The sequence below is a fragment of the Tiliqua scincoides genome, chromosome 11, assembly GCF_035046505.1.
Source record: "Tiliqua scincoides isolate rTilSci1 chromosome 11, rTilSci1.hap2, whole genome shotgun sequence".
Lineage (NCBI taxonomy): Eukaryota > Metazoa > Chordata > Lepidosauria > Squamata > Scincidae > Tiliqua > Tiliqua scincoides.
Window position 1 is genome coordinate 2,413,046 of NC_089831.1, and position 22,511 is coordinate 2,435,556.

General features: G+C 49.1%; 1 protein-coding gene across 3 annotated transcripts in view; it reads right to left on the bottom strand.

Annotated features, from left to right (window-relative positions):
- Nucleotides 1-18,768, bottom strand: part of RASSF2 (Ras association domain family member 2) — a 41,270-nt gene extending 22,502 nt beyond the window's left edge. Inside the window, exons 1-2 of one of the 3 annotated variants that reach the window (XM_066639598.1) lie at nt 18,684-18,768; nt 17,309-17,392 (exon numbers count right to left, since the gene is read on the bottom strand). The gene's annotated coding sequence lies outside the window, so the exon portion shown is untranslated. Of the gene's footprint in view, nt 1-10,377; nt 10,441-17,308; nt 17,396-18,683 lie in introns of those variants that run through there. The other 2 variants (XM_066639597.1, XM_066639599.1) reach the window with 2 other exon arrangements.
- Between the last annotated feature and the right edge of the window lie 3,743 nt (nt 18,769-22,511).

Genomic DNA, 22,511 nt, shown 5'->3' on the forward strand with positions numbered 1-22,511 from the left:
TGCTCACTCCCTGGGCTCACTCCCTGGGCTCACAAGCCTGCCAGGGGCTCACTCCTAGGGATGTGTGAACGGGAGAGAAGCCTGCGATTGACTCATTTTGCCTGGCGATCGACCGGTAGCTCGAGATCGACGTATTGAGCACCCCTGGCTTAGAGGCAGGCGGAGGTGGCCTTCCACGTCAGGCAGCTGCTCTGGGGTACCACTGAGAGCAGCAAGGTAGCTGATGCGGTCCAGGGAGCACTGTAACCACCGAGCGATGCCACAGAATGTAAGCAAACATCCCAACTTAGGAGGGGGACCAAAGAATCAGCCATAGAATGCTGACAATCAGCACAGCTTCTGTGAGTGAAGTGGAAGGATATTGGCTGAGAAGGGAAGAAAAATAACCCTTTTTCTGCAAGGGTTTCTTTCTGCAAAAAGAACCCTTAGGTGCTGCAAGGTGGGCAAGGAGAGAGGGGGCTTGGGTAACTGTAGGTTTAGGTTCTCAAGCAGGATGAATAGGAGGAAACTCAGGCTCAAGAATCAAGTCAGAAGTGACACAGCTAGGATACTGCACAAGTTTTATTTTGCTAATTTGGAAAATCAGGTGTCCAGCCTTTCTTCAATGCCTCCCTGAAACAGCGCTTAGCTCTCAGGATGGAGGAAGGAACAGCCTCTGTGCCTCTGCCACCCTTCAAAGGCTAGAAGCAAATTCAGGGAGCTACACTGGGGAAAAGGTGAAATTCCTTCCCTGATTTTCAAAATCAGTAAAATGAAAACAGAGGGAGATCTGGAGACAAAGATGCTGCGCTGGATCAGTGGTATCACTCATTTTGACCATGTCCACAACAATGACATCCGGCAGCGGTACGGCGTCACTCCAATCGCCGACAAGTTGAGAGAAGCCAGGCTTCAACGGTACAGCCACATTCAGTGCACTGACAGTGATACACTGATGCAGAAGGGCCTTTAGTTGGAGGTCAATGGCAAGCTGCAGAAGGGCTGACCGAAGCAGCGCTGCCTTGACACGCCTACACGCGGAAAATCACCCGCCTACACCCGGACCAAGCCCGCGACTGAGAGAAATGGTGACTCTGATCCAATATAGCGAACCCCACCACCACATGGGACAAACACTAAAGAAGGAGAGGGAGAAGAAAAGGAAGAACTTCCTAACCATGGGCCCATAGCTTAGATATAGATGGGGTGGTGGAGGATTGATGGGGATGAGCAAGCTGAACTCCTCAGACACAGTGGGTGGCTAATTGCATCTCTCTGGCTGCAGGCCTCAAGTTTGATCTAAATCAAAGACATCCAAGACAAACATTTGCATAGCAGCCAATGCTGGCCCATCTATGAGGTCAACTGAGATGGCTGCCTCAGGTGGTAGATGGGTGGGAAGTACTTTCCTTCACCCAGCTCCATCTTCCTGGATTCAAGAACACAGAAGGGGAATGGAGCTGGTGTGGAGGAAAGTGGTAGGCTAGAGGGTCATCATTGGCAGGCAAGCTGCCAGGTAAGGGGGTGGCATTTGGTAGGCCAGGTGAGGCATCAAGAGATCCAGGGTTGGTCCCAATAGGACACTTTGCTCTTCCCCATCACACAGCTTTGGTTAGCAGATCCCCTGCAAATGCAAAGCGCATCCTCAGACCACAGTCAGTCTCAAAGCAAGCCAGGAATTTCACTCTTCTCCATCTCATGGGAGAGAACAGAATCAGGGCTTGCAAAAGCAGATTGAGACTCACGGATGGGATTTCTCCCCTCCCCAAAACAGCAATAAACCCTGCACAGCAGCAGCTCACACCTCCTGTGAGGAAGGCTCAGAGCATTCCTTCTGCAGCTCCCAAAGCTCTTTTCCCAGCAGAGACAGACAAGCTCCTGCCCTCTTCCAGATGTTCCGGGAGCCTGCAGGAATTTCTCTGCAATAAAACGTCAGAGGAGCCACTGAAACAGCTGGCAGGGAGGAGCAGAGCCAGTTTTGTAGGTCAAGCTCTCCCCAAAGACCACCTCTTGGAACACTGGTGTGAAAAACATGGATGCCAGACTTTCTGGACCAGACAAATGTGGCAGACCTGCCCTGTTCTAATTGGGGTTCTAAATACATGTCTTGTGGCCCAGGCATGGGGGGGCGCGGAATCATCCATCCTTTCTCCCTCTTCCTCCTCAGGCAACTGCAGCTTACATCAATACCCTGTTGGTATCCAACGGGCATGACGGGCAGCCCAGCATATCCAGCCATCACATTTTAAAATGTCTGCTTGGACCAATCAAAGACACTGATCCCAGATGCCTCCACCAAACCGAAGCCTGGAGTGGCTCCATCTCTGTTCCAGCCGTGGCAGCAACAAACATTCGTACCATGTTCCAAATGTCCTCCATGTCCCCAATGTACATTGAAGGATGTCTCCTCCCACCCCAGAATTGGGGAAATGGGTAGAGCCAATCAGGGAGCTGAGAAGCTCCTCCAAAGTGGTAGAAACACCAGCCCAAACTTCTCAAGAGGTTGGTCTGAGCAGGTCAGGCCCATCCATGAGGCCAACTGAGGCAGTTGTCTCAGGCTGCAGATCTGTGGGAAAGGCACCCAATTTCTGCCCTCCTATTTGTCTCCACTGCTCCTCCTCCTTCCTCTCCCTGGACTGGAAAAAGAGGAGGGGCACAGAGTGGAAGGGGACATGTGGAAGAAGACATGGGGAAAGTACTGAACTGGAACATTAGAGTGTGGGAGGAGCAGAGGCTGGTATCAGGTAAGAGGGGCAGAATTCTGCATGCAGCCTCAGGTGTCAGGGGAACTTGGGTCAGTCAAGGAGTCAGCCCCCCCCCCCCACTTCTAGAGAGACTATAATTGGCCTGGTTTGGGAGCTCCACTTCAAAGTCTTAATTTACCTTGAGTGATTTCCCCTGCGCATGTCAGGGAGGATCCTGCTTTGCTGCATTAAAGCCCCTCCAGCAAACCTCCCTCCACCAAATGGTGGTCTTAAGTTTGTGCCCTGCTGCTGCCAACACACCTGGTGTTCCCCTCCCATGTACCCTCTTCCATTTTGAGATTGCATTTGGCTTGGCCCCTCTGGGCTCAATCGTCATAGAATCCAAACGCTTACCGTTTTGAGTTCCCCCACAATGCCCCCCTCCCAGCCTCTGGCTTAGCATCCTTGGTGGTTTGCCAGTCAGTAGGCACAAGAAGTATTTTGCTTAGCTGGGTTACCCTCTTCCATCTCAGATTTCTGGGAAGGTCCATCCATTTGCTTACTTTTTCCTCTGCAGCCTGATTCTCTCTCTCTCTGCCCTACCTCTGGTCAATTGCAGAACACAGATTTCTATTACCCTGCCTAGTGATTTGTAGAACTGCCATTTTTGTTATCCTTTCTACTGGATTCTATTGCTTCCCTGATCACTGCAAATCATCTATTCAGTAAATCAGTATTAGTCAAGTTCAGTGACTTCCAGGGATATAGTCAAATAGGAGAAGGAGGACAGCAAAGTACAGGAGTGTTCCAGAGCTTCTCATACAGCAGGACTGGTGACATCATTGGCAGGAGCACTCAGGTGCTGCCTCGGAAACTCCTGCCAAAGGACTTTAGCGAAGAAATCTATCTGGCTCAGCAACAGGCAAACTGAGAAATTTACCATAGGGCATGCAACAATGTTTAGGCCAGCCATTTTCAACCACTGTGCCATAGCGCACTGGTGTGCCACGAGTGGTCCACAGGTGTGCCACAGGAATTTGGGGGAAAGTCATTTATTAATAGGGCCAATGGGAGATGTGAGCCCCTACTGGCAGCATGGTGTGCCTTGTCAATTGTCAAAAATCTGGTGGTGTGCCTTGACAATTTTAGTGCCTTGTCAGTGTGCTGTGCAATGGAAAAGGTTGAAAATCACTGGTCTAGGCCATCTTCTTTCCCAATGGCTACCCGAGAGCGAGTTCATGTTAAATTAAGGATATAATCACAGGCAAATTTATCTAGGAGCATGTGCAACTGAACATAGAAACGAGGTAGATACTAGCACTCTTAGTATATATATTTTTTATATTTAGCTGGGATTTTTTAAAATTTCATTTTTTCAGTTTGTATCCATTTATTTCAAACTACAGCAATCCACTCCAGTGGTTTGGGAAGAATGAGCTAGATTTTTAAATGAAGTATAGTAAGTTTCAAAGCAGGAAAAGACTCTCACGAGGACATTTAAAATGAAGTTTTTGTTGCGCAGTCTGGCCACACCACCATTGGTTTCTTCTGTCAAACTCCTAAGTGCCAATACTTAGTGCAGGGGCACAGTCAAAAATCCCTGCATAGGGGCAGGAGGTAGGTGAGCACCTCCATACATATGTGTCCTGCAAAGGACCGTGGGTACCATTAATGATCAGTAGTTTAGCAGTAGGTTTCCAACCAAGGGCACCCAGCTGCTTGCAAGCAAGGCATAACAGACGAACATTTTTGCTGCTGTCCTCAGCACCTGGTACTCAGGGATATTCTATTGCCTCATAGAGGTCTTATTTAGTTAATAACCACTGGAAGTCCTCCTTGGTGGAAGAGTAGGATATAAATATGATACAATAAAAGTGACATTAGTGGCAGAGCACAAAGGCCTGATCTTGTGTCTGTGCTACAAACAGTGATGTGTAATACAGGGGAATTTTAAAAAAAAAAGCTTTACAATAATCTGCTGCAAAATGACACAGGCTCTTCACATCACAGCACCAGGTAATGGGCTCATGGCCATTTGTTATCCTCCTGAATCATGACATCCTTCCCACCCAGTTACCCGCCCCCATCCAGCCTTGTTTGTTTGCTTGCTTGCTCTCTCTCTCTCTCTCTCTCCCCCCCCCCCCCCGCTTTGCAATCGTCCTTGCTGGATCACATTTGTCATCAATGCTCCCAATGACCGAGACACAGCGCCATCCATCTCCCTGACAAAAGCTGTCCCAGCTACTCAGGGGTGGAACCGAGAGAAAGGAGAGCAGGGTGACTGTGTACAAAACCACCGAGCTTGTAGGGCATCAGAACATTAAACGTAGTACACGCAGACACCGCTGCTTTTTAAAAAAAAAAAAATCATCCCTGTACCCAGTCCCACGGCTGCCTGACAAGACCGCTAGGCTCAGGGGAGTTGGTGGTTTCTTGCCAACACTTATAAACGTAAAAAATGTTCTATCGGGATTTCAGAGCATGCAAGGCAGCACACATGGTACCCTCTTTTTATCTTCGCAACAATGCTGTAAAGTAGGCAATTTTAAATTTTTCACATTTTTGTACCACCCTTCCTCCAAGGAGCTCAGGGGGATGTACACGGTTCCTCCCCTCTTGTTGTCTTTACAACAGCCCTGTGAAATAGGTGAGACTGAGAGAGAGGGGCTGGCCCAAGGTCACCCAGGAAGCTTCATGGCTGAGTGGGGATCTGAACCTGGATCTTCCAGGTCTATCTTCCAAATGACTACACCATCCTGGCTCAGGTTAGGCTGAGAGAGTGACCCAGAGTTCAAGTTCACCCTGTAAGCTTTGTAGCTGAGCAAGGGATCAGCCCCAGGCCCTCTGGTCCATGTCACTAAGTATTACACCACACTGTCTCTCTCCTGGGATACTTTCATTATGACAAGGGGCCGTAAAGAGGAGAATCAGAGGGACCCAAAAAGTATCCCATGTGGAGTCTCTAATCTCATAAGTAGGTGAGTGTTAACTGGTTAGTAGCCACCAGTGGCTACTGGTTAGTAGCCACTGGTGGGGGAGACACTAGTCCTCCCAGATACATTTCAGAATTCTTTGAATTTAAGCTCTCCTTTAAGCGCCAGTAGCTCCTTCTTGAAAGAGGCAGAAAGGAAGATGTGCATACAGCATCCCATAGAAGCTTACTAAGAAGCATACCTGCTCCCAGCACTCCGGACAATGTGTACAAAGGCTCATGGATGGCCAACGAGCACCAAATTCATAAACTGAATGACTTTCCACAAACATATTGGGCAATTTGCTCTGGTTTTCTACACCAACTTAAGATGCTCTTCCCTCCATACCCCCAGGGCACTACTGGGCTCCCTCCCACAATATTTCCACCAAAGGGTTCTACAAAAAAAGAGGAAGCAGGTTTCTAGTCCTCATGATGGAGCAGAAAACTCAGATTATTGCACTTCCAGGCCCTGAGGTTGTTTGACAGAGCTCAAAGTTATTAAGGGAAGTTAGAAACCAAGGAGTAAGCATGCGGAGAAAAAATCCAGCTGCATGATTATTCATCAGGCAAAGAAACATGGGTGACATTAAGCAAGGACGAGAGTCACTCAAGTTCTGCACGAAAAGTACTGTCTTTGCACCTCCCAGGCAGACAGCTAATTGCCTGCAGGGATTTCCCTGATGAACCAAAGTCTAGAGAGAGGCAAGAACCCTGAAAGCATCAGGACAGTTGCCAAGAACAGAATGAACACATGGACGCTTCATTCCTTGCTGGGATTTACGAAGACAACACTCCAGGGAAGGCTTATTTTGGAGTTGTGGCTCAAGGCCAGGCCCAGTTTCAAAGCTAGATAGCCCTGAGGCATACAGAGGGAGTATCTCCCTTCCAGGCATCGGAAGAGGACATTTTCTTCACCTGGAGAAAGATGTACCTCTTACGAGAATCCAGGAACAGGTCAAAGAATGGCAGAGAGACCCCCATCCAGCCCCCCCTTCTGCCTGAATTGGCCTCCCCCTTGCCTCCTAGGAAGCACACCCAGGCTTCCTCTTCACCCTGGAACACTGAGGGTAACAGTGCCTAATGGATGGAGCTACTAAGAGACATACATGACCCTTTGCCAATCTGCAAGAGTCATGTATCTGCAGAGACATTCTCTCGAGGAGGGCCCTTCAGTTTATTTTGTGTTGTGATTTCAGTTCCTCAGACTGAGATTTCAAATGTTTGATTTTTTTTTTTTAAACCACAGCAACTGATATTTTACAAGCCATCTTAGGAGTCTAGACTGCCTGGTTAGGTGGAGCAGAAGAGAACTAACCAGGGTTAAAGTCCCTGGACTGTGATGTTAACCCATTTTTGCCTGACCGACAGGTGTATGCATTTGGTCCCTGTTGTGCATATGCCATGTTGGGCAGAAATGGCTTGACTAAGCCTTCCTATTCTTCTGCCATGTTCCTCTGTTGGTCTCCTGTGTCAAAATTTAGACTGTATGCTCCTTGGGGCAAAGGTTTCATCCTATACCTTGTATAGCATCAGGCAGATGGATGGATGGATGGACAAATGAACAGCCACTCTGCTTGGCTGAACCACAGTTAAGGATGGTGGGGAAAGGGTTAGGGGGAAATCTGGGCACAAGAGAGGAAGGACACTGGGGAGGAAGAAGAGGGCCACACACCCTCCTCCTGACATTCATGTTAAGGAGATCAGCAATATATTTTATGTGCATCAGCCCAGAGTAACCACATTGATCCCCTTCCAGGGATGGGAGGGAATAGCAAAAAAATCATTTTCCATGGAATGTTCCTCTGTTGGAACAATAGAAATTGTTCCATGGAACAATAGAAATTAAGGAAAATCCTTCCTCCTTCTATCTCTCTCATCATCAAGCCCCCATGCTATGGAACCAAGGCCTGTAGGAGAAATTATACAGGGTGTAACAGCCCAGAATTTACAGATAGTTCCTCACCACTGAAAAGATGTCCCCAAAACAGAATTCACCAACTAGCATGATCAAGCCTGGCCCATCCAGAGGCCCATTGAGACAGTCACCTCAGGCACCAGGTGGGCAAGGGGCATACACTTCTCTCCACCCAGTCACCTCCACCAATCTTCCTCCCTGTTTGGATAAAGAAGAGTGAAATGGAGCAGAGAGGCAACATGGAAGAGAAGGGAGTACCTTGACTCTCCAGCCCAGCACTCTCCTCTCCTCAACATTGCCTCCTTCCCTCTATCCATCCCCCTCTTCCTTTTCCAATCCAAGGAATGGAAGGAAGAGAGGTTGGTACAGTAGAGAGGGACACTGCATGTGGCACAGCACCTCAGGAGGTCTTGGGCTGGCCCTAAGGTTTACTGCAGGAATTGATTACTGTTTGAGATCTCCCACAGAAGAGGAAGGCAATTCAGGGACACAACACAGACCTGCAGAAAATTGATTACTGCAGAAAAGTTCAATCCCAAGCACCTGCATTTCATAGCTAGCAGGGCTCAGAAGAGCCACTGCCAGCCACAGGAGACAGCCAGGCTAGGTGGACCAGTGGCCTTCCCAGTGCAAGGCAGCCTCCAATGCACAAGCCACTTGCAGTCAAGCTGGCGGCATTGTGTGAAAAACCCACATTCTTTGCCAGGGAGCCCTAAATGAGGCATTCAGAATAAATTATAGGCTGCTATCTATTTGCATAATTTATGTCACTTCCAAGTTCCCCATTTTGCAATCAATCAATTTGGAACGCCGTGGCATCTCACCCTGCCGTGAGCTGGGGAAAAGAGAACCAGGATGTTTCACACGGGCTGCCACAGAAAAAGGAGGTACACCAAAATCAGCACCAAAATCCAGCTCAGCCCTGCTCTGGGTTCCAAGATCTCCCTGGATACAGTTCACAAATGCTCGCCCTTCTCTCCATGACCACAGGGGCTAGCAACTTGCTTTTGTGAAGCCACGCACAAAAAGAACACAGACTGCTGGGATGCCACATTTGGCACTAGGTAATAAAAGTCATACACACCAGCTGACGGTGTGTTAATTGACATTCCCTCTCCATGGGGAACCCTGAGAATTGTGGCTTGGAGGCTGCGACAGAAGATTTGGAGCACACATCCTTACAGAAAGATAAATCCCAGGCTTTGGGAGGGTGGGGGGAGCAATTACAGTTATTTTGATTTTTATACCAGCTTAAGTATGCAGTGCACATACAGCAGTACTTTGATTTTCATCCACTTGACTTTCGTTGCTTTGCTCTTTCAGCCTTTTTCAATTATAACCACATTTCAAATCTTGTCCATGTGCTTTCCTCTTCCATCTGCTTTCATCCAACCTTCGCCGACATTCTTAAGTTTATTTTTCTTTTATTCAGGTTTAGCTTGCATTCACATGCGTTATACAGTTATTCACATTTTTCACTGGCCAGAATAAACTTGCAAGCTGAATAAGGCTCTGCTTTGACACTCACCCATTTTTTACTTTCAACCGTATTCTTGTCCCTAACCAGTTGAAAGTCCAAGATATTGCTGAATGCACCAAGATTCCATGAGCACAATAGATATAATCAGACACACTGGGATTCAAAGGGCAGATCTAACAACTACAACTGCAGCCCTCTTGGCTTCGGTTTCTCAGGGAACAACTGACCCCAAAATCAAAGCCATAATCCAAACTAAAAATAACTTTAAGACTATTTTCCCATTTGCAACCAAACCCATCTGCTCTGCAAACTGGCAGCTGCTGCCCAGATGAGACTGCAGGCAGCGAACCAGCACCTAATCAGAATCTGGTCCCCAGGCCCTTCTGATCAGCATTGTTGAGCTCCGCCGGCCATCAGCACTGTAAGGAAAGAGATGCACCTACTGCAGAACAGATGGTATGATTGCTGCTTTTGTTGCAATCTTGGAGGAGGAAGTGCAAGTTTTATTTCTTATTATAAATACACATTTGCAGTGGTGGATGAAGAGGGTGGCCGAGGGCCCCCCCCCGGGCATGGATGCTGGGCTCCATGGGGGTGCCCAAGGCTGCCCCAAAATGGCAGCAATGGCAGGGGTGACCCTGACTGCAGCCGAAATTTGGCTAGCATTGGCTGCAGTTGCCCATAAGAGAAGCATATTTATTGGCATGATTATATATAAAATTCAATAAAAGATCATGTTCCCTGCCTGCACTACTACTTCTCTGGCCATTAGCACTTCATATCATGACTTACTGAAAATAATGTTTTCATGGGGGGTGAAATGACCTTGGTATGCCACTGCATGCTTGTTTGTTTTCAAGAAAGATATTTTCTTCCCAGCTACCACAAAATGGTTAATTGGACAAAGGCACCCAGTCAATTCTTAGCCAAGATTAGACTTGGACCCTGCTTGTATCCCTGAATTAGCATCTGATTCACCATCACACACAAACACATCTCTTCATTTCATTTTTATACACCTGCCTGAGAAGCAGGGGCATCTGTGTTTCAACTCCATTGCAAAGTAGTAGAGATGAAAAACAAGATTCACATTGTCATAACATAGCCAAGCAAGTGAGTGCACAAGAAGAGTGGAGCTGAAGCTCAGTGGCACATCCTGGATCCATGCATATTGTCTTGAATGTGTGCATGAAGTCAACATTCATACAACTGGCCATGCCAAGCTATGCCCAAGAACTCTGCCCTTCCAAGATTCCTCATTAGAAAAAGAGAGCATGAGTACAGATAGATGTGCATGGTTACAAGGGGCATCACTGGGAAGAGTGTATAGCTCAGTGGAGAGCACCTTTAGCTGGCAGAAGGTCCCAAGGTCCTTCCCCAGAGTCTCCAAGCCAGGACAAGAGAGGCCACTGAAAGCCCTGGAGAGCCACTGCCAGCCAGTGTGCAGATAACGCAGGGCTAGATGGATGAAGATTCACTCGGTAGACAACAGCTTCCGATGTTCACAGGATTCCATGAACACATAAAAAAGAACAGACATGGATGTTATGCAACGCTATGAGAATAAGGCTGGTACGAAGGCCTTCTGTGGCATTGCAGTCAATCCAAAAGAGTTATGGATTTTCAAGAGTCTGTATTTCCACAAACGGTGGAAAAAATCCCTAGTTTACCTAGTTTGCTTCTTTTGCAAAAAGGATAACTGCATCCACCCTCATTTCCTTCCCTCCACCTCAGGGCTCCCGGCTACCTTCAGATAAGTGCAGGCAGGTGGAGCTTCCCCGGCTCCTCTTTGCTGGAGGGGGAGCTTCCAAGGGGGAAGTTGTTTAATGAGTCTGTGGCCATCCAAAGCCTGAAGCTACTACTTAAACCTCAGGCGGCATCTCAGGCATCTGTGGGGTATTCACAACAGCAGATCATTGCTGGAATGACGGTTGAAAACACCCCAGTTTGCCTCCAGCGATTTGGTCTTAAAAATAAAAATGCATTAATCCCAAAAACGGCAAGTATCTCGGCTTGGGCAGGGCAGACCATTCAGCAACTTGCACAACTGACACACGTCAGCCAGGATTCACATTTCCTGCGTCACTTATGCTGCAATTACTCCTATTTAGCATAATTTATTCTGTTCCAAGTAGCCATGAGGGAAAGAAAGGAAGCCCATAAGGTACAGGAACCTCTAGGAATCTTGTTCAGGATTCAGCTTCCCTCACATCCTTGCTTCCAGGCTTTTATGGTTTTAGGTTTCAGCAGGTCTGCACGCTAGAACTAGAAGCCTGTGAACTAGAAGCTTGGCTTAAAAAAAAATTGAGCTGACATTCCAAGGAAGATAAATTCTAAGTCAACTACAATATTGTCTGCTTTTCCCCTTGCACTTGTGCACAATTATGGCATACACACACTCACTGTGTAGATGGGACTCGTTAGCCTGGGAAGGCAGCTCATCTGAGAGAAGGAGAACTCTGATCCCAAACCTCCACTGCCTTGTGGCTACATCCAGTTATGGAAAAGGCTTCAGGAGTCAACCTCGAGGCAAAATCCGGAGCCGGAGTCCCTGAGGCAGTTCATGGCTGAACACAGTCACGTTCTGGCAACTCCTGCGACGCTGCTGGAACCAACTGTATTGGCTTCTGCCTTTCCATTGGACCATTTCAGTGACGTGGAGAGGGGGGATTTGCTGCATGGGTAACAGTCTATCCTCCATATCTTCTTTACCCAGGCTTCGCGCACTGGAGAGGACACTCTGTTCCAGAACCACCATTCAGAGCGTGATTCAGAGTCTTCCGAGACTGAAGGATGCCAACAACACCACACACATACACTGTCCAACTACTTAGGCTGCCTTATACAGGTTGGACTTCCCTTATCCAAAGTGCTTGGGACCAGAAGTGTTTTGGATTTTTCCGTATTTCAGAATTTTTGCACATAAACAGTGAGGGATCTTGGGGGTGGGGCCCAAGTCTAAACACAAAATTCGTTGATGCTTCATATACACCTTATACACATAGCTTGAAGGTAATTTTATACAATACTTTTAATAATTTTGTGCATGAAACACAGTTTGTGATTTTTTGCTCTAGGCAAAAAGGTTAAAAACAAACATTAGCTGGCATTCAAAAAAGTACCATATTTCAGAATATTCATATTTTGAACTTCCCGATTGGGATACTCAACCTCTACAAACTTTTGGTGAAATACTCAGATTACAGAGGGACCTGGCACCCTTACCATGAGATAAGGATGTACCCCAGTGGTTCCCAAACTGTGCGCTGCAGCGCCTGAGGGCTCTGCGTGAACTCACAGGGGGGCCACAGGATAGTCCGTGGCCTCTTCTTCCAACTCCCCCAGGCACCGCCATCTTGGATCACATGAGATCTTGTGCGATAAACATGTATTAATAATCGCACAGGATGGTGGTGTTCAGGAGAACCAGGAAGAAGAGGCCACCATGAAAGAAGGATGGCGTAACTGTGGTAAGTTTGGGAACTGCTGGTATACCCTTGCCGTTTGCAGATCAACAGGAGTTTGCATCAGTTCTCCCAAACTGATTTTCATAAAAACACTTCTCTTTTGAGGGCTGTTTCGCCAAACCTACCTTCCATCCCTCTATTCCTAGCTGCTTTTCTTAACATCCAGCCTGATGGAGGCTTCTGGAGAACTCAAAGGCTTGCTTGATATTTTGTGTCTTTGGGCTTGGTCTCAGTAAAGGCATATCTTTTAGCACCACCTGAGCTTACCTACTCCAAAAAAGAACCCCTTATCCCAGTGATTTTCAACCTTTTTCATCTCATGGCACACTGACAAGGTACTAAAATAGTCAAGGCGCACCATCAGTTTTTTGACAATTGACAAGGCACACCATGCTCTTGGTTCAGGGCTCACATCCCCCAATAGCCCTACTAATAAATGACCCTCCCCCAAACTCCCGTGGCACACCTGCAGACCATTCGCAGCACACCACTGTGCCGCAGCACAGGAGTTGAAAATGGCTGCCTTATCCTGACAACTACTCTGTGAAGTAGATTAGGTTGTAAGAGAGTAACTGGCTCTCAAGCACCTCTCCCCCTCCCTCCCAGAATTAAATTCAGCTTTCCCCTGTGCATAATTTCACTGGGAGAATTACAACCACAGAAACGAAATGGAATTCAGACTGCAATTCCATGCATGGTTACTTCGGAGTAGGTCTGTAGAAGTAACTGAGTTCACAGGAAACACGAATAGCCTAGTAGTACCATGAAGACATGTTTCCCGGTGGAGCCCTGGGATTTTCAGGAGGTTCTCCTCTATTGGGATAATGTGCGGCTATATGAGTTTTAAAAAACAAATCAGGGCATCAGCAGGTCAAGATTAAGCACTGTAAGCCCTATCAAAATCTGTGATCAGTGAAATCAGTGGGACATAAAAGTTCTGGCTGGATAGTAGCCACACAGCCCGATCCAGAGCTGCCCAAAGTGCAGGGCTGCTGTGGTGGCGAAAACAGCTGCCACAGCATCCAGAGTGCCCTGGGCAGCCACTGCCGCCTCCTCGGGAGAAGGGGACATTTGTCCCCTTCCCCCAAGTAAAGGACGGAGCCCCACAATGGGGTTATTCGATTCTATGGCAGCTCTGGAGCTGCCGCAGAATCAGAGAGCTCCATGTTGGGTAGCATGGCCCAACATGGGGCTCAGGATTCAGTGGAGTGGAGCTCCACCAGTTCCACCCCACTTCCTCCCCCTCCGGAATGCCTCCTCCTCCTGCTCTCTCCCCACCTTCCCCGCCCTGGAAAGCCTCCTCCCTGACTCCCCCACACCCCCACTCACCTCTCCACCACCAGGTGGTCCAGGCAACTGCTGAGAGGTGGACAGCCAGCCTCCCACCGGAGCTGGCCCAGCATGCGCTCGTGCTGGGCTACCTCTGGCACTGGGCCAGTGCTAAGCCCGGCAAACATGCCTTACAGCACATTTGCAACACTGTATTCTGGTGGTAAGAGAGTTCAGGATTGGGCTCATAGTCCTCAACAGTCAAGAATGTAACAGTCAAGCATGTAAGACAAAGTTCTCATAACTCATGATATGAAGTGTCTGGAGTCCTTTCCGTGCCTAATAATGATCCCTGGGAGCTCCAAGGCTCTAAGGACTCCACAGCAAGGAACACTGTCATGCCCATTATGAGTTCAGCCTTGGAAATGGTCCTCCAAAACAGATGCTCACAAAAATTTTTGCAAGCTCACCTGCCCCCAAATATACACATTAGTCATTTGTGGCACCAGGATGGCACCAAAGACAAGCAGCCAAAGCCTCCTGGTTCACAGAGGCTTTCCTGTCTGGCTGCCTGGAGCTGCTTTCCACTCGCCATGAGCAAACAAGCAAACAGCTGCTTACAAGCCTGTTACTCCGCACCAAGCCCCTCTGTTGTACCAAAGCATCAGCTTGATCACTCATTTTATATTTTAAATTCCGAAAGGTTACGAAATGAGCCTGGAACCCAAGAAATTTCTCTTGGCTTCATGTAGCACGTTCATTTAAGCAGTGTTTGGGCTTCCCAGACATTGTTTAGACACCCCTCTGCTTTAGACTGAGGATTTCAAGGGCAGAGTAATAATTTGTGTTAGAAGCTCAATTTAGTTTTGACACCAGTTCCTGATTTATTCATTCTATTACATTTCTTGTAATTATTAAGAATACTTATACAGTGAGCCCTTGGTATCCATGAGGGATCCGATACCAAATTCCATAGATAATGAACTCCATGGGCAGGGGGCACACAGCACTGCAATTACTTACCTGGAGGCATGCCTGGTCCTCCAGAGGTTGCACGTGGCCTCCTCAGAAGCCTGCTGGGCGTGACTGGAAGGCACATCCTTTTTTCGCGGACCTCTCCGTGCCTCAGAACACCTCTGGATGTGAACAGACGTTTCTGGTGAGAACCAGAAATGCCTTTCAATTGCGTCCAGGAGGCCTTCTGAGACCCTTCAGCCATAGGCTCGACATCCGTGAATATTCCAATCTGTGGATGCCAGAGGGCCCACTGCATACTGCTTTACAACAAGAGTAGTTCACAAAGTCATCTGCATAGTAAAATAAATGGTAATCCTCCTTCCTTCCATTGTGGAACTCCAGGTGGCTTTTGGGGGGGGGGGAGTGTCCCAGAGGTCTCCCACAAAGGCACTGACCAAAGCCAGGCCTGCTATCCTTCAGCAAAGTTGTCATGTCCCATGCCCTCCAACCCAAGTATTCTTACTTGCCTTCAGTTTTCAGGGCTGGGCAAGACATCAATACAATCCCTGTAGGTTAAGCCAACCCTTTTGGCTCGCACATTAGGGATCAACAATATTTAGCATTGCTGCTAATGAGTTTGTATACAGTCTGGGCAACCCTGGCAGGATGTCAGAATTGGCTGGGGAAGGGGCCAGATGTCAGGGCCAGAGCACCTGCTCTCACATCAGAGGAGATGTTTCTTCCTGGCTCTTGCACAAAACATGCACAGTGGAGCCTGCTTCATCCTAACCGCCAGGAAGGAAGCCCTTCCAACAGAAGGGTCTCTCCAGGTCAAAAAAAGCCAGCATTCATTTTAAAGAAGTTTAAACTATCTTCTGAAGAACACAAAGCAAGGAAAAGCACCTAAAACAAAAATTGCACTAAAGAGCAAGATAGCAGCAAACGCCTGGACAGTCACAAGAACAGGCCAGCCAGCAAATCTATAGGAAGGGCCATAAGCCCATCCTTGCAGCAGGACAGAGGCCAGTCCATCAAAGCCTCTCTAAAGAGCTGGGCAAATGAAAACTCTGCTCGGGGCCAGGTGGGCCTTCCTAGGGGAAGCATTCCATTAGGTCTGTACCACTGCTGAAAGAGCCCTGCTTCTCGTGGGCACCTGCTTTTAGTTGCATATCTAAGGTGTGGCAGGTAGGGCACTTGAGGGGGGTGCCACTAAGCAGTTTCTATTAAAGTCGAGCAGGTGGAGACTCTCATTGAGCCTCAAATGGAGGAGGAAGAGGGGGCAGCAGCCAGACCGTGAAGCCACCGAAACACAAGGAGGCCACCCGGAGAAGGGCATCCGGATTGCAAGGCCTGATTGCAAGCCTGCTTGCGCCCAGGGCAGTGACCTCATGACATTACATGGTATTGTGATGTGATGTCACTCCCAGGTTCTCCCCAGAGGAAAGAGTGCTTGTTGTGGCAGCTTCACACCCCCCATTGAAGAGGAGCTTCCACAGGAGAAGGAACGTGGGGTACAAAGCCATCAGCACCTCCTCTGTGCAGACATGCACCTCCCCTTGGCATAGTGCCTGGGGCAGGTGCACCTCAGGCTCCACCCAAGATATGCCACTGAGTTTGCTCCCCCACATCAAGCAAACTGGGAGCTCCAGAGTTTCCACTGTCTCTCTGGGATCCATAAGAACATAAGAAGAGTCCCGCTGGATCAGGCCGTAGGCCCATCTAGTCCAGCTTCCTGTATCTCACAGAGGCCCACCAAATGCCCCAGGGAGCACACCAGATAACAAGAGACCTGCAAGGCCTCCTGGGAATTGTAGTTAAGAACATAAGAACAGCCCCACTGGATCAGGCCAAAGGCCCATCTAGTCCAGCTTCCTGTATCTCACAGCGGCCCACCAAATGCCCCAGGGAGCACACCAGATAACAAGAGACCTGCAAGGCCTCCTGGGAATTGTAGTTAAGAACATAAGAACAGCCCCACTGGATCAGGCCATAGGCCCATCTAGTCCAGCTTCCTGTATCTCACAGAGGCCCACCAAATGCCCCAGGGAGCACACAAGACAACAAGAGATCTGCATCCTGGTGCCCTCTCCTGCATGTGGCATTCTGACATAGCCCATTTCTAAAATCAGGAGGTTGCACATGCACATCATGGCTTGAAACCCATAATGGATTATTCCTCCAGAAATTTGTCCAATCCCCTTTTAAAGGCATCTAGGCTAGATACCATCACCTTGGTATCTCCTTGCTGTGGCAAGGGGTTCCACAGACCAACTACATGCTGAACAATGAACATGACAGCATGACATGCTGCCGGGCCCGACAGAAGAAGGGTATGGATGACAACTCTGTTCTAATCTCTGGACAGCTGCACCCCACAGTGATGTGCAGTTTTGCAGAGCAGGGAGTGTCAAGATGAAACCTTGCGGCACCCCATAGAGTAATGGCTACACTCAGGCCAAAGGGGAAGACGGCCAGCATGTTCTGGGATCTAACCCAAAGAACGACCAAAGTCGTCTCGATACTGGAGATCGAGGGGGAGCAACAGGGTTCAAATTCCCAGCATAAGTAATAAGCCAAACTTACCCAGAAGTGATGACCTGAAGCCCCTGGATCCAAAGCGCCCTTCGGGAAGGTCTCACAACACGCAGGCTGAGGTCTCTCTGCTGCCTACTGAAATCAACAGCTCTCGATCAGCCCAGCGGTTTGTCGAACAGGAACTGACACAAAAATCACTTAACCGCTTCATCTGCAGGCAGGCACAGCCCTGCTTGGGGGACGAATCTTGTGCAACCGACTTGCTTCCTGTTCTAGTCACAAGTTGACTCCCTTCCCCATCCCAGGCCAAGGACAACTTCGAGAGGCTGGGGCAGAGAGGGCTGATCAGCCACAAAGACAGTGATGACCCACCCATCCAGATGACTGATAAACAGACCCAGAAAGAGACATAAAGTGAGGGGGGTTTGCACGCTTGAGTCTCACAGTTAAACAGCCCCCAGACACACCCTCTTCAAGTCCTCCGGCCTGTTTTCTTTCCCCTCCTCCCTGTTTGCTCCATCCCTATCAGTCCCACAGGACCCAGCAGTCAGGAGGACATTTGCCTGCTCTCCCCAGTATCGCAGCTGGAAGATGACCCCCTCCTTCCCAAAACTGATGGCCACGGGCCTCCTGAGCCACCACCAACTACTGGGAGGGTCTCCTGCACAAGCACCCACTGACACCAGCTCCTATCCATGGCACAAGAAGACTTCTTCTCCTTGGCTTCTGAGCCCCGAGGCACTTTCCTGGGTATGGGGTCCCCATCCTGCACACGCTTGCTCACGCTCCATCCCGCTTCCCCCTCCGCTGGCAGCCAGGAGTTGAGGTTGGAAGCCTGCCTGCATTAAGAGCCGAGTCCCAGAGAACTTCCAGAGAATCGGTCCCTTTCGGCCGACTCCCAGTTAAGTCCGCAGGGGAACGTCTGCAAACTTCCAGCAGGTTTACGGGGGAAGCCCTGTGGAAACCAGAGGGACTTACTCCGGAGCAAGCAGGGCGACAGGCGGACTTGCTTGTTCGAGAGCATGGGAAACACCCGAGCAGTGGAGTAGCTGGGGGGGGCAAAACACTACGTTTTGCAGGGAGCCTCACCCTGGAGCAGTGGCATAGCGGGGGGGAAGCATTAAGTTTTGTAGGGCGTGCAAGCGGACCCCCCGGCGGAGCCATTCCGGGCAGGGGGAGCAAAAGGGAGGCATACGCCCGGAATGGCTCCGAAGGGGGGTCCGCTTGCACGCCCCGGAGAGGCTCCCCGCCAAACTTAGCGCTCTGCCCCCCCCGGCTACGCCACTGCTCCGGGTGCCCGAGGGAGGGAGGGAGGGAGACGGGGCGGGCGGGGGCTTTGTTGTGCAAACTCCATCCCCGAGGGGGGCAGGCAGCCCCCTCCGGCGCCCCGGGCAGACTGGGGAGCAGAAGGGACCGCACTTACCGGGCGCGCGGGGGGCGCAGCTCCGTCCCGGCCGGCTGGAGCGGCGGCGATGCGATCCCACCCGGGCAAGGCAGCAGCTGCGGGAGCCCCCGCCTCTCCCTCGCCCCCTCCCACCCCTCGGAAGGACGGAGCCCGCGGCACCAATCGCCGCGCCGCTGCCGCGCCCCCTGCGCGCTCATTGGAGGCGCCGCCGGACAATGCGCTGGACGGGCGAGCGGGCTGCGCTCAGCCCGCCCGTGGCGCCCCTCGCCCACCTGGGCCGCTGCTCCAACAGGTGCGGCAGGTTGTCCGGCTGCCTCTCCGAAACCGGCCAGACCTGTTTGGGCAAAGGTGGCAGCGCCGCAGGAAACGTGGGACGAAGGAAAACTACAGACACTCCTCTAGACTGAGTTTGGGTCGTTCATTTCAGCCAGTGGTGTCCAAGCTCCAGGAGCCCGCGGACCACCGAGGCAGGAAGGGCCTTGGACCTGCGGCCCGACCCCACACACAGCAAATGCCCTAAAAATGGTAGTAAGTAGAGAAGACTTAGTAGAGATTGATGAGATTTATTCTCTATCGCAGTGTTTTTCAAACTGTGGGTCGGGACCCACTAGGTGGGTCACAAGCCAAGTCCAGGTGGGTCTCCATTCATTTCAATATTTTATTTTTAATATATTAGACTTGATGCTCCCATGGTATGTGACTGCATCTGAGGAAATGTGACAAACCTGTGCTTTTAATAAGCTACTATGTATATTCTTTTAACAATGACAGTCAATAGGACTTAATCCTGGGTAGGATTGCAGCCTAGGATTGTTCAGAATTTCCCTGCTTGATGATGTAGCTTCTGGTCATGACATCATTTCCAGTGGGTCCTGACAGATTCTCATTCTAAAAAGTGGGTCCTGGTGCTTAAAGTTTGAGAACCACCGCTCAGTGGTGTCACTAGGATTCGCATCACCCAGTGCAGGAGGCCTGCGTGTCACCCCATGTAGTGGGGTTTTTTGGCTGTACCTTTTGATAGAACACAGATCTTTCAATGTGGTTTGTTTCATTGCATTCTACATGACATTACACATTGATTGATATATAACATGATAGTTTTATTCCTCCAAATTCTGATTTTAGTGATTCTGAAAACTTGTAGACACACACACACACATGCACACACATCAACTTACTAACACCTTATTGCAGCAGTTCCAGTGGTGTCACTAGGATTCGAATCACTCCCAAGCAGTGGGCGGGCAACACTCCAGGTGGTGGGTGTGGTGAGCTACCATTGCTCTGCCCCCACTGGTTTTTTGGCTGTACCTTTTAATAAAATAAAGATATTTCAATGCAGTTTGTTTCATTGCATTCTGTATGAAATTACACATAGATTGATATATAACATGATGGTATTATTTTTACAAACTGTGATTTTAGTGATTTTGGTCATTAGTGGAGTCTCCTCCTCCCAGGGTGTCAACCTTATTGGAGCAGTTCTCAAACTTTTAGCACTGGGATCCACTTTTTAGAATGACAGTCTGTCCAGGATCCATCATAAAGCAAATTAAAATAAATAATTATAAGTAAAATAAATAAATAAATAAGGGAAAGCCAGCCCTGTTCCACCAAGTGAATTTTCTCTGTAGCCTGCCTGCAATAACAGGCAAAAAAAGAATCAGTAAGATTTTCACCCCTTGGAGTACCCAGTTCAATTTAATTTCATATATTTCAAGCATATAACTATCAGGACCCACCTGGCTTTACAAGTCTGAGAGCCCAATCCTATGCTTGTCTACTCAAAAGCAAGTCCCATTATAGTCAGTGGGGATTACTCCCAGGAAAGTGTGGATAGGATTGCAGCCTAAAACAGAAAAAAATTCACCTTACTCTGTCAAGCCACTGTTTCATTCTTTTTATTGGGGGGGGGGGGGCTGCGCCTTCTGGAGCATTTGTTGAGCTCCAGTTGCATCAAATCAGGACCATTCTGGTGGCCTCACATTTCCCTTTGCCTGACCTGCCCAGGAACCAAGGCACATTTGCTTACTTACGAGTAAACGCAACCATGTGACTTAGTTTTGCTTTCCCTAGGGATCAATACATTCACCAGCTTGGAGGGAGGGACCTCCTTCTCAGGTATTTTTTTGGGGACTACATTCATTGGATCAGGACCATTCTGGTGTTGTTGGATTCCTCTCAGCCTGCCCTTTCCGATGGACTAAGGCAAGGTCATCTACTCACGAGTAAATGCGCAATATTGCTCGGTTTCACTTTCCATTGGGCTCCATGCATTTTTTGTTTTCCAGTTTTTTTGCCAATAACTTCTGATAGAAAGGAGATAATTCACTCCCGTTTTTTGCACTGCATTTTGCTGGAAATTCCGCATCCAATGGTATATAACATGATGGTTTTACTCCTAACCACCGCGATTTTAGCGTGTCATCCTCCCAGTGCGCGTCACCAGTGCTTTTTTTGTAAAAAAAAAATAGGTGCAGGAACTCACAACTTGTTAATCATTTATTTATTTATTTATTTATTTATTTATTTATTTATAAACCATTTTTTATTGGAGAAATAAAATATTTTTTATGTGCTTCCCCCCTAAAGATGAACTTACTTCTGAGTAGACATGCATAGGATTGGGCTGTCAATCTCCACATCCCCTTCCCCCTAGCTACTTTTTCTACACATGGGGCAAAATACTGTACAGGTGCACTAGTAGCGTGTAGTATGTAGTGTGGCACTACTTTGAGGAGAGGAAGCAGTGAATGGATTCCAAAAAATGGCTTACATGAGTTCCATATAGTAATGTTACTCTAAGCAACTGTGAGAGTAAGAACAAAAAAGGAATTCTTACATGAGAGGGGTCCTTAGGTACACATAGAAACAGCTACATTTGCAAACAAGCGATTAAATATGGTTTAATTCAGGTATCAGAATACTCTGTGTCTTTGGGAAGGCACTTGGCATGCAATTGTATGTTCTCTGCTGCCCTGAGCAGCTGCTGTGCATTGCTGGAGAGGAGCTGTCTACTCAGAAGTCCACTTTAGTGAATGGGGCTTACTGTGGATAGGATGGCAGCCTTAGAGTCCAATCCTGTGCCTGTCTACTCAGAAGTCAGTCCCATTAGAGGCAGTGGGGCTTCCTCCCAGGAAAGTGTGGAGAGAACTGCAGCCTCAGAGCCCCTCCTCTGCCTGTCTACTCAGAAGTCAGTCCCAGTAGAGGCAGTGGGGCTTCCTCCCAGAAAGGTGTGGAGAGGACTGCAGCCTCAGAACCCCTCCTCTGCCTGTCTACTCAGGCTGCAAGGCTATGATACTTTCCCGGGAGTAAGTCCCATTGGACCCAATGGAACTTATTTCTGAGTAGACATGCATATGCTTGGGCTCTCAGACTGCAAGGCTATGCACCCTTTCCCAGGAGCAAGCCCCACTGAGCACAATGAGACTTACTTCTGAGTAGACACACCTAGGCTAGTGCGGCTGGCCGGCCGGCTGGCTGGCTGGCTGGCTGTCCCTCCTCCTCCTCCTCCTCCTCCTTGGCATTGGCACATGTCCCCCACGCCCTCCACTGGCTTGGAAGCTGCGTTGGGAAGCAGAGCGTGGGGGGAGGGGAGGCAGGCTGGGTTCAGGCAAGAGCTTGGAGATGGGGGCAGGAGGGGGTCGTTGTGCGGTCAGGCAGGGGCCAGGTGCCCGCCTACCCTGCACCCCCCAGCACCCACCCAGTGAATGCCTCTGTTTTGCTCCCCCCCTCCTGGAATGCCTCCGAAGGGGAGGGGCCCCTGGAAAAAGGTGCAGGAACTCCGTCCCCCCACGTTCCATTAGAAAAAAAGTGCTGCGCGTCACCCCCCTTGCACTTCACCCA